This window comes from Melanerpes formicivorus, unplaced genomic scaffold (genome assembly GCF_026170545.1).
Source record: "Melanerpes formicivorus ecotype bairdi unplaced genomic scaffold, bMelFor1.0.p_v2 SCAF_40, whole genome shotgun sequence".
In the NCBI taxonomy this organism is placed as follows: Eukaryota; Metazoa; Chordata; class Aves; order Piciformes; family Picidae; genus Melanerpes; species Melanerpes formicivorus.
The window spans coordinates 6,099,907-6,110,400 of NW_027142392.1; the positions used below are offsets into that span (position 1 = coordinate 6,099,907).

At 40.1% G+C, this 10,494-nt stretch overlaps 1 protein-coding gene across 1 annotated transcript in view; it reads right to left on the bottom strand.

Moving 5' to 3' along the window:
* The window catches only part of SYBU (syntabulin), a 67,022-nt gene extending 63,884 nt beyond the window's left edge, over positions 1 to 3,138 (bottom strand). Inside the window, exon 1 of the mRNA XM_068158659.1 lies at positions 3,099 to 3,138. The gene's annotated coding sequence lies outside the window, so the exon portion shown is untranslated. The remainder of the gene's footprint in view (positions 1 to 3,098) is intronic.
* Between the last annotated feature and the right edge of the window lie 7,356 nt (positions 3,139 to 10,494).

The window sequence follows — 10,494 nt, forward strand, 5'->3', positions numbered from 1 at the left end:
TTGTTTTGCATCAGTTATGATTCGCTTTTATTACAGGTTAATGCTTTTGCCTGAATTCCCAGAAAACTCCATAAAGCTCAAACTCAATCCTACACTTTTGTAAAAGCACAAAAGACTGACTCTGGTGAAGCCACCATGGTTCTGTTCTAGGACTCTGACACAAAGTCCGTTTAATGCAGCAAGTTATGTTGCATCAATCAAGCTGTGAGTGAACAAGAGGACACAGTCTCAAGCTGTACCAGGGGAGGTTTAGGCTGGATGTTAGGATGAAGTTCTTCACAGAAAGAGTGATTTGCCATTGGAATGTGCTGCCCAGGGAGGTGGTGGAGTCACCATCACTGAAGGTGTTTAAAAAGAGACTGGATAAGACACTTAGTGCCATGGTTTATTTGATTAGATGGTGTCGGGTGATAGGGTGGACTCAATGATCTCAAAGATCTTTTCCAACCTGGTTTATTCTGTGTTCTGCACTATAGTAATGAAGTACATGCTAATTTTGATAACAGATGCAAAGTCACGAGTTAATTTAGCTGCTTTTCAATTCAGGATAAAATGGCTTGAAGTACATCACCCTTGTGCCAGATAAAGAAAATTCAGCCTCTAATTCAAGTGACAAACTTCTTCACTTTCTTTCAGTCCATAGATGGCAGTTCCCTTTTTGTATGGAGCATTTTCTTTGTATTTCTCTCGATGAAATTAAGATACTTTAGAAACTCAGTACTAAATGTGACCTTTCTGAAGGGTGGGAATAATTTCTGCTTAGAGACAGGTATAGATTCACTTAATATCTATAGGCATTTAAAATCCAAACATGATCTTGAGTGTATAAAAATGGTACAAAATTCTGAGCTTCATAAAATTTGCTAAGACATAGCCAAGGCTTCAGTGTATACTGGATTAGACAGCTGATCAGGAGTCTTCCTATGCAGGTGATGGTTCTAAGGTGAGCCAACAAATCAGCAAGCTACTGTACATCAGCAGCTTTGCAGCAATTTGCTTTGGAATTGTTTGCTTCTCTCAATGAATAGGGAATTGCCTTTCAATCTCTAAAGGGTGAGCTATCTTAAATTACTTCACTGAAATGAAACTATGAAACTATGAAACTATGAAACTACTTCACGTTTTTAAGGCATAAGAGGGCACATAGACAATTACAGTGGAAAACTATGATGTGTGATAACATATTCTCTGCACTCAAACTCCAAATGTAAAATTGATGGAAGAGCTGAGTAGTATCACAGCCTTCCCTGAGGAATACTGACTGGGAAGGAAGAAACTGCTGTAAATAATCAGGGGAACTTAAAGCAAATAAGCATGGCAGATCAAAGGGAGCATCTTCTCCCTCTTAATCCCAAATTATTGCTAAGATTATTTTCTTAACTGATTATGAGAACCACAGTTTCATTAAATAAGGAGGAAATAAATGTAGGTATTTACAGAGAACCTTTTCCTAGGGGTCTTTTGAATAGCAAAGGTATTGTGTGTGGTTTTGCAACAAAACTGAAAACAGTAAAGAAGTGAGAGAATATTTGAGACATAGATGTCACACATGCTAGATGCATTAAGGTATTAATTCTTCATAGCATACAGAACCAAATAATTGATTGAACAGAAACTCCCCATGAACTCATTATACGAGCCAGATAATTCCAGTAAATGTCAAATGAAACTGTGTTTAGCTATGTAGGAGCGAAAATCAACATTCAGGTTAATATACTTCCTTTATTTATGCTGACTTCAGTGAGGATAAGTGATGAGTGCGGTAGAACGTGAGTGTGGCTCAGTGAAGCACATGGTTGTTGCCGTCCTTGGCATGGAGGAACTTAAAATATAAATGAGAATTTCAGCTTTCATTTTCTGAAGAAGATAGCTTAAGAAAGGAAACCCAGCTATTTCTGTGTGCAAAAACTTATGACAGCCAAAACTAGGGCACCTGTCTGTAATGGTGCTGCCTACACTGTATTCAAAATCATAGGCTCTTCCTTTCCTTTTTATAGTGTATTTACCACTTGCCATCAAGGATCAAAGTAACATCAATTAACTTCAATATATACCCACAACAGATCAGGTCAGAAAGAACTGTGTATAGCACATTCTGCACCTCTAAACTGCTCACCAGAAACCAGAATCTGAAGCAAAATGATTTGTCACTGCTTGTAAACCCACATCTCCAAAGCAGAGCCAACTGCCTTGCCAGTTAGGAGAAGTTAAAAGTTAAGCACACTTAATGTACCCATTTACACATTTTGACCTCTTTAGGTACTCTGGCTTCAAAGAATTAATGTTAAATATCCAGATTTTATAAGAGCAAATGGTAAAATTCTTTTACATAAAATAATGGAATGGAGTGGAGTGGAATAGTTGGAAGGGACATACGATGATCATCTAGTCCTACTGCCTGATCACTTCAGGGGTGGCCAAAGGCTAAATCATGTTAGTAAGGGCTTTGTCCAAATGCATTTTAAATACTGACAGGCTTGGGGCATTGAGCACCTCTCTAGGAAGCCTGTTGCAGTGTTTGACTATCTCCATGGCAAGGGAATCTTTCCTTTATTCACTTCAAAACTCAGCGCACTTTAAAACTCCAAAGTTTTATATGTCAGACCTTTCCAATAAAGTCTTCCTTTAGCTGCAGGGCTAAATAATAATCCTTTAAAAATACATAATAGAACTACAATCAGATTAATAACCATTTTTAGACACTTGCTGGTTATGCTGGATTGTACAGCAAATCTGGGCTGGTTTTCACTTACATGAAAATGCTGCCTACACTGATAAACACTACTAAAAATGCTCTCTTAAAAATGAGAATATTTTAAGGGTTATTGTAACAGTAAAAGATTAAGATTTCTCTGTTAATGTCTGAGGAGAAACATGGTGACTTTTTTTGGTTGCCGTTTTATTTTGAAGCTGTGAAGATGAAGAATTTCCAAAATTATTCCCCTCCCACAAACCTTATTGTAAAAATCTTTTTAGTACTGACTCCTGGAACAAATCCCATTGATTTGATTCAGGAAAGTAAAGAGAAATTGGGCCAGCAGTGTCAGTACAATAGGAGTGATAAATCTCCTTCATGTTTTAAAGAAGGAAAGACTTACCTTTTGAGAAGAGATGAGATGACACGGCAACGACTGTGTTCTTCTTAGAGAGTGCTGTCTTGGACACACTGGTAAAAGATATCTTCCTTCTTGATGTAGATCAAAAGAATGAAGTTGTTTAAATGTACTTGGCATGCGGTTGTTGTATCTCTTCCAGAAGAGAAAAGAGAGAGATATACACCAAGCCCTTAGCTGCAGAACTGCACCTTTGTTCTAGGCAGATGCTGGTGGAAAACCTGCTACTTCACACTGCTCTTGTTACTTTGTTGAGCAATGATTTGATCTGACAAAGAGCTTCTAGCCAAATATCCTGTTAATAAAAGAAGACCTGGGGTGCTGCACCCTTTCAGAGGTGTGGATGAAAATCCAGCGACAGTTAAGGGCATGAATATATGAAGTTAAAGCACATAAAAGCTTTGGTGGTGATACTCTCTGTTGCCCATCCAAGAAATTCTCCTACAAAGGGATTCAAGCAATGACAATAAAATTTGAATGCTGAGAAAAACCATCCCTTCTTTAAAATGCTCGTGTCAATTACAGTCAAGCTGTCTCATAGACAGCCTGAATCAGACAGGTCAGTACTGTTCCAGAGTGCTGTACAACTTCTTTGAAGGAAATATATAGTTTAAAATGAAAGTGATGTATAAGCAAGGGTAGGGAGACTAAGAAGGAAGCAGAAGAAAATATAGTGTAAAATTAAGAACATTTTCTTTCCACAAAGTCCATTATAAGAGTTGAGCAATTAAATTCTATATGATATAAATCAGTGGAAGATTTTGTGAGCAGTGCCATCTGCCCTATGGAAAGTATTCCAGATGGAACTATGGAAAAAATCAATTTTTTTCAAATGAAGTTATTCACATGGTTTTAATGCTCTAAACTGAAAGAGAATTGATTACCTGGACACTCAAATCAATTAATTTTGACTGCTTTCACTCTTTAGTAAATATCCACAGACTCCTAGTAAGGAAGTAAAGAAAGAAAAAAAAAAAAGGGAGAGAGAGAGAAAAGAGAATGAAAATTAACATCTAATCAAGTTGTAGGTTAGCAATGGAGTTAATGAGACAGACTTAAGGGACCCTCAGGGATTTCCAAGGCTTACAAACTAGCTGGCCCATTGCTGGCATCTTTCTTTGGGATTTCCATCCTGTTTACTCTGTCTCAGGAGTGCTTTTCCACACTGCTTATGTGTGTGTGATTACTTTATTATCTTTGTTTATGTGCTGCTTATTCATGCCCTTCTTCTCTGGCCACTAGCCAAACAGGGAACATCTTCCTGTGTCCCATTTATCTTCCTAATAAGACTCCTTCTCAAAACTCCTATTTTTCCTGTGTGAAGGACTGATTGTCTCTCTGTGGAAGTAGCTGTTGTCATGCTTCCTTGACTCAGTTGTTTGATTTTGTCTTTCTCTCAGCTCTTTTAACTACTTATTAATTCCAGAGGAAAAAAGACTATCAGCTCAAATCAAGGTTTCTTCTTAAATTCAGCCTGTTTTCCTGTTTTCAGGAAATAATGTGGAATCTCTTGTAGTGCACTGTTGAAACCAGATAACTGCTGTCTAACACTTGATCACAAGCACCCAGACATACTTTATATATAATTATTTCTTTTAAGCCTACAGTAGGTTCTGAAAATATCACTGTGAAAAATCATGGCAGAAGTGTGACTGCACTCCTGTTGGAGAAAGCTGGTTTATTCTAGTGACACTGATGTAAAAATGTTTCTGCTTTGGAAAGGGATTAGCACTGTTTTAATCTACCTGGATATTCATAGAATCATGGAATAATTCGGTCTGTAAGGGACCTTGAAAGATCAGCCAGTTCACCCCTCCTGCCGTGGGATATGACGTCATGTAGAGACCATTGAATAAGAATTTGTATTCTCCCAGAGTAATTAGTTAGGCTCAGGGAATACTGCCTCACATTTCGAGCTGCCTGCACTCAGGCGTTAGAGCAATTTCTAGCTTTTGCTAGCTATGCCAAAAGCTTTTCCCTTCTGCTGCGGTGCTTGCGGCACTGGCGTTGGTTCTCTCACTCCGGCTACCACCTCAGCACCGCGGACAGCACCCAGAGCTGACCCCAGGGCTGCTGCTCTCCCGGCTCCCCTGCCAGCTCCGTTGCTCGGTCCCCTGCCTGTTGCCCTGTCAGCTCACTCTGCAGCTGGGCAGTGCTAGCCCAATGGCCTGCGTTAAATCTGTTCTGTCTCTCAGCTGCACCTGATGTATGCATACGACAGCCATCAGTCTTAATAGGATGCAAACTAGACTCCAGCCTTAGGGGAATTGTGCTTATGGAAGGGGTATTATTGATGGTAATGGGAAATGGACTTGCCCTTAGACATACCAAATAGAATAGCTGAGAGTTATTTGCACCTCTCTGAATATAACTTTGAGAGGTTGTTGAAACAGCAGAAGACTAGATTAAGATACCAAGGTATTTGATCAGATAGTGTTACATGAGATGTTAAATTTGATGTGCAGCATGACCTGAGTATTTAATTCAGATGAGTCAGAGAGTATGTAGTCTTCATAAGACTTATGCTTAAAGTTAGATGGCATGACCTGCAAAAATGAAAACCACAAGCAAAACTTATCTACATATGTTAGTCAAAAGATTGAGTCTGCATGCCAAATGACAACAGCTTTGATGGTAAGTAACACCATTCAACAGGGTTCATAAGATGCAAGCAGATAAACCTTCTGAAGATTCCTGGGCGGTTCTAATGCTGTTTAGTAGATGGGTAGAAAAGATGAATGTCTTTGTCAAAAGCTTGCTAGATTTTGGTCCCTGGTGAAAGATCTGAATTTACATGGTCATTGCTGTCACATGAAACTTGAAGAGCAGCTTGAGACCTTTCATCTGCAGCAAAGTATTATACAGTCAAAAGTTCAAACAAGGAGGCTTTTCTTCAAATCCCACACAAGGAAGATACCTCAGTGGAGAAGGATATGCTTGCTAGTTATTTATTTATTTACTGTAAAAAGATGGCTATATGGTAGTCCTGGTTATGAAGACATAGTTTAACTTGACTAGGTTAATGAACTTTGAGGTCATTAGTGGAAGTGTTCACATGCACTTTAAATGGGCTTTTGTACATAGGGTGTAGCTGCTTCTCTGATCCTGGAGGAAGAAATGCTTCACCAAAAAATCAGACATACATCTGAACTAGTGCAGCCTCTCAAATTCTGCTCATAAAAAGAAATTATCATATGACCTACTTCTCTGTTCAACATGTTAGCTAAAATGTTTTTGGCACAACAAGAAGGGAGAGATGGCTCCTTGCCATATGCCTCTCTCTTATACCTTGAGCCGTCAGCTGCTTAACTCCCCTCCCTCTATCCCTCAATATAGCCCTAGAATATAAAATACTTGATAAATGTACATTGTGCTTGCACATTCCAGTATTAAATTGAATGTATATATGAAGTTCTAAAAACCCCCAAACAAACAGTGGATAAGGCATTCTGAAAGTAGGATCCTAGACAGAAAAGAGATAATTCACAATCGTACTTTCAGAGTTATATGTGTCTAAGGGATCAGTCTTCATCCCTGGAGCTTCACACAGTCCCAGGATGCACTGACACTGATATTCATAGACACAGCAGTGACGTGGTAGTCTAGAAAACCAGAATCTAAGCACAAACAAAAAAATTAATCATTTTCTTCTGTTGTGTTTGTGAAGGACAGAGAAGGTATGAGAACATCACATGCACCCTGCTAAAGCTCCTGTTGCAGCTGTGGAGATAGCAGAATAAGCTGTGAAGCAGCCATGCCGTCTCCATAGTAACAGAAAGGCAAGGATGATGATTCGGTATTGAACATGCACTCTTCCTATTACTATGCAACCTCAGGATTTTTTAAGTGCAGGCTCCAAATAGAACCTTCCTTTTACACCCCCAAATTAGAAGAGACGGAAATTGCAGAGCAGTCTTGTACTGCTGGGCAAGCCTGAACAAACAATGGAGATTTTTATGTCAGAATGCTAAATTGTCACAATGTAAAAACAATAAATGTGTTTGCTGAAGAGATTGTGAAATAAATCCTGCACTGACTGAATAGAGTTAAATGATAGACAAGCTTATAGATCCCTCCTGTTCCCTCCCCAGTCAGGGAGCTCAGCTGTAAACCTTTCTGTTGCTTAGTGAAGGGAGGTGGATTAGATTGTATGTTACTCACAACCATCTCTGTGAATCACTTCGACATGTCTGTTGGTTTTCTTTACCAAACAGGAAAGTAAAAATGGTTTTAAATTAAATTACTTGAAAACATCAAAATGTATTTTCTAAACAGTATCTAAAAAACCCTCAGTAGTTTGGAACTTGTTTACTGATGGGTACATCTGTGTGGGTCTTTGCCAGCAGACAACATATCAGATTTCTCCACTTTTCTCGGAGCTAACTGGTATCCAGATGACTATATTAGTGCAAAGATATTATGGTGCACCTCTTAGAGATGCTTATTACCACAGACTTAATGTTATGCACCCCAGCTACTGGGATGCAGGCAGTATGAGCTCAGTGTTTCCACTGACATCCATGCTGATATACCATGCATTCAGCTCCTTGGTTCATGTACTGAATTTGGGTTCAGGCACCACAGTTCATGTAATACGTGCCTGGGGTCCAAGTTTGTATACACAGAGGGCAGACCATGATGCAAAGACCCACATGCTGGAAGCATAACCATTTTTCTTTGCTTATAAATTAGAAAATATGGAAGTCTGACTAGTTCTCCATATTTTTGGAATATACTTTGTCCTTCTCTTGATGCCTTTCCCCTTTCTTTCCCCAGGATATTAATCTCTTCTCTCTCCCCTTGTACTGTAAGGTTGCAATTGTTTTGCTTTTATTGCTTCTTTCTCAGGGACCTTTTACTGGGTCTATCTAGAGAATGTTGGCATGGTCAATGGGCAGAAGGATTGGAACTACTAGAGCAGTAAAATGTTATCTGATTTGCATAACATTTTTCTGTAACAGTAAAATTTCCACTGGAGCACTGAAAAAAAAGGGTTTATACATGGTCAAGGATCTAACCCATGATTTGTAGATATGATGGTGATAAACATGTCAGAAATTCACCCCCAAAAGATGTTATTTTTACTATGGAGAGGAAATTATGTATAGTTGCTTATACTTGTTCCTTCTAGTGATTAGATTATAAGCATTTTCTTGGCTTGAAATGAAATGTTTTAATTACATTTCTTTTTTTATTCTGTGCATATTTCTCCTCCCCCCCAAAAAACCAGCAAGTGGTGAGACATGAAACTGCATGTCTTAAGCAAGTGAAGAGAATAAAGAAAATGTTCCTGAGATGCTGGGTTTGATATTAACATTTACTGACAAGTTTGTCACACTACCCAGCAGCACTGACCTTATTATGCCAGTCTCATCTTCGAGCAGCCTCCATGCAGTAGTGGGAAAAGAGGGCAGGCTATTTTTATAAACTGCAAAATGTACACAGATCACAGGGCTCACTGAAGCACACACATCTTATGATGATTTTAAAGGAACAGTAAAAAGAATAATAATGGGGTTGATTTTTTTTTCTTTAGCTTGTAAGAGAAAAGCTGTTATTCAAAGGCCTCTGCTGGAGTCTAACCAAGTGAGATGTGCAGCAGTTTTGCCTCCAAACCAGACCTGCTGCTGGCCAAAGTGGTTTGTTGATAGTGCCTCTGTGATAATGCACTTAAGAAAGGATAAAAAAATGCTGTACAGCAGCTGTGAAAGATGTATGAGAAGGTATGAAAGAAACAGCCCTGCAGACACTAAGGTCATCAAAAAAGGAAGGGAAGGAGGTGCTCCAAGCACTGATGTAGAGATTCCCCTGCAGCCCATGGAGAAGACCACAGTGATGCATGTTGTCCCTCTGCAGCTGTGGAGGACTCCACACCAGAAACGGGGATGTGCCCTGAGGGAAGCTATAGTCTGTGGAGAGCCTGCACTGGAGCAGGCTCCTGGCAGGAGCTATGGCTTATGGAGAGGACCCAGGAAGGAGAAGATTTTATGGCAGGACCTGTGAAGGACCCACACTAGAGCTGTTTGCTCTCAACAGACTGCACTCCATGTAAAGGATCCATGCTGGACAAGTTTGTGAAGGAGTCTGTCCCATGGGAGGCACCCCATGCTGAAACAGTGGAAGAGCATGAGGAGGAAGGAGCAGCAGAAACAAAATTATCTGTTGTGAACTGACTCCAATTCCCATGTCCCATCCCCCTGAGCTACTCAAGGCAGAGAAGGTAGAGTCAGGAGTGAAGCTGAGCCTGGGAAGAAGGAATGGTGGAGAGGAAGGTGTTATTAGTTTTGTTGTTACTTCTCACTACCCTAGTCTGTTATTGATTGGCAACAAATTGAATTAATTTCCCTGCAGCGTGTCTGTTTTGCCCAGTGAGTGATGTCCCTGTCCTTATTTCAACCCATGAGCTTTAGGTTGTACCTTCTCCTCCTGTCCTGCTGAGGAGAGGAAGCAATACAGTGGCTGGGTGGGCACCTGGTGACCAGCTAAGGTCAGTGCACCACTGTGTGCTTCAGTTTGAGCAAACACTTTTCACACTGGAAATTTCCTTTTTAAAATGAGCTTTACTAAAGCAACAGCTATTCCTCAATTACAGAGTCTTTCCATTCTTTAGAATACCTTTAGTCTAGCTTTGACCATCTGAGGACCCTTTCATGACTCATTGGAAAGCAGTCTGTTTTCTAGAGTCATGTTCTAAACATTTTACTTCAGTCTGAGAAACTCACTCAGCTGTTGTCCATGGTCCCTCTTTCTGGAACAGGCTCACAGAAAAGCCAGCCAAAGGCAAATACAAACCCATTTGCTGGAAGATAATGCTCTGGCTGGAGACCACAACTCACTATTCAAACTGCATCAGCGGTACAGGCAAATACAAACCCATTTGCTGGAAGATAATGCTCTGGCTGGAGACCACAACTCACTATTCAAACTGCATTAGTGGTACAAAGAGAGGATGGAGGGAAGACATCTATTCTCTTCCTCCTTCACCCCTCTATATCATGTGATAGTACAGCCTTGTTTTGCAGTTAGTCAAAGTTCAGAATAATGTGTTGCATTTAGTGTCATAGTATCAGTCAGGGTTGGAAGGGACCACAAGGATCATCTAGTTCCAACCCCCCTGCCATGGGCAGGGACACCCCACACTAGATCAGGCTGGACAGAGCCTCATCCAGCCTGGTCTTAAACACCTCCAGGGACGGGCCCTCAACCACCCCCCTGGACAACCCATTCCAGGGCTTCACCACTCTCTTGTTTGAGGATTTTCAGAAAGCAACAATAAAACAGGTAGTGAGTGAAAATTCAATCCTGAGGGTTAGTTATACTCACAGAATAGTACCAGGATTAGCTGAGTCTTTATAATTTAACATCTACGTGCAGATCATAG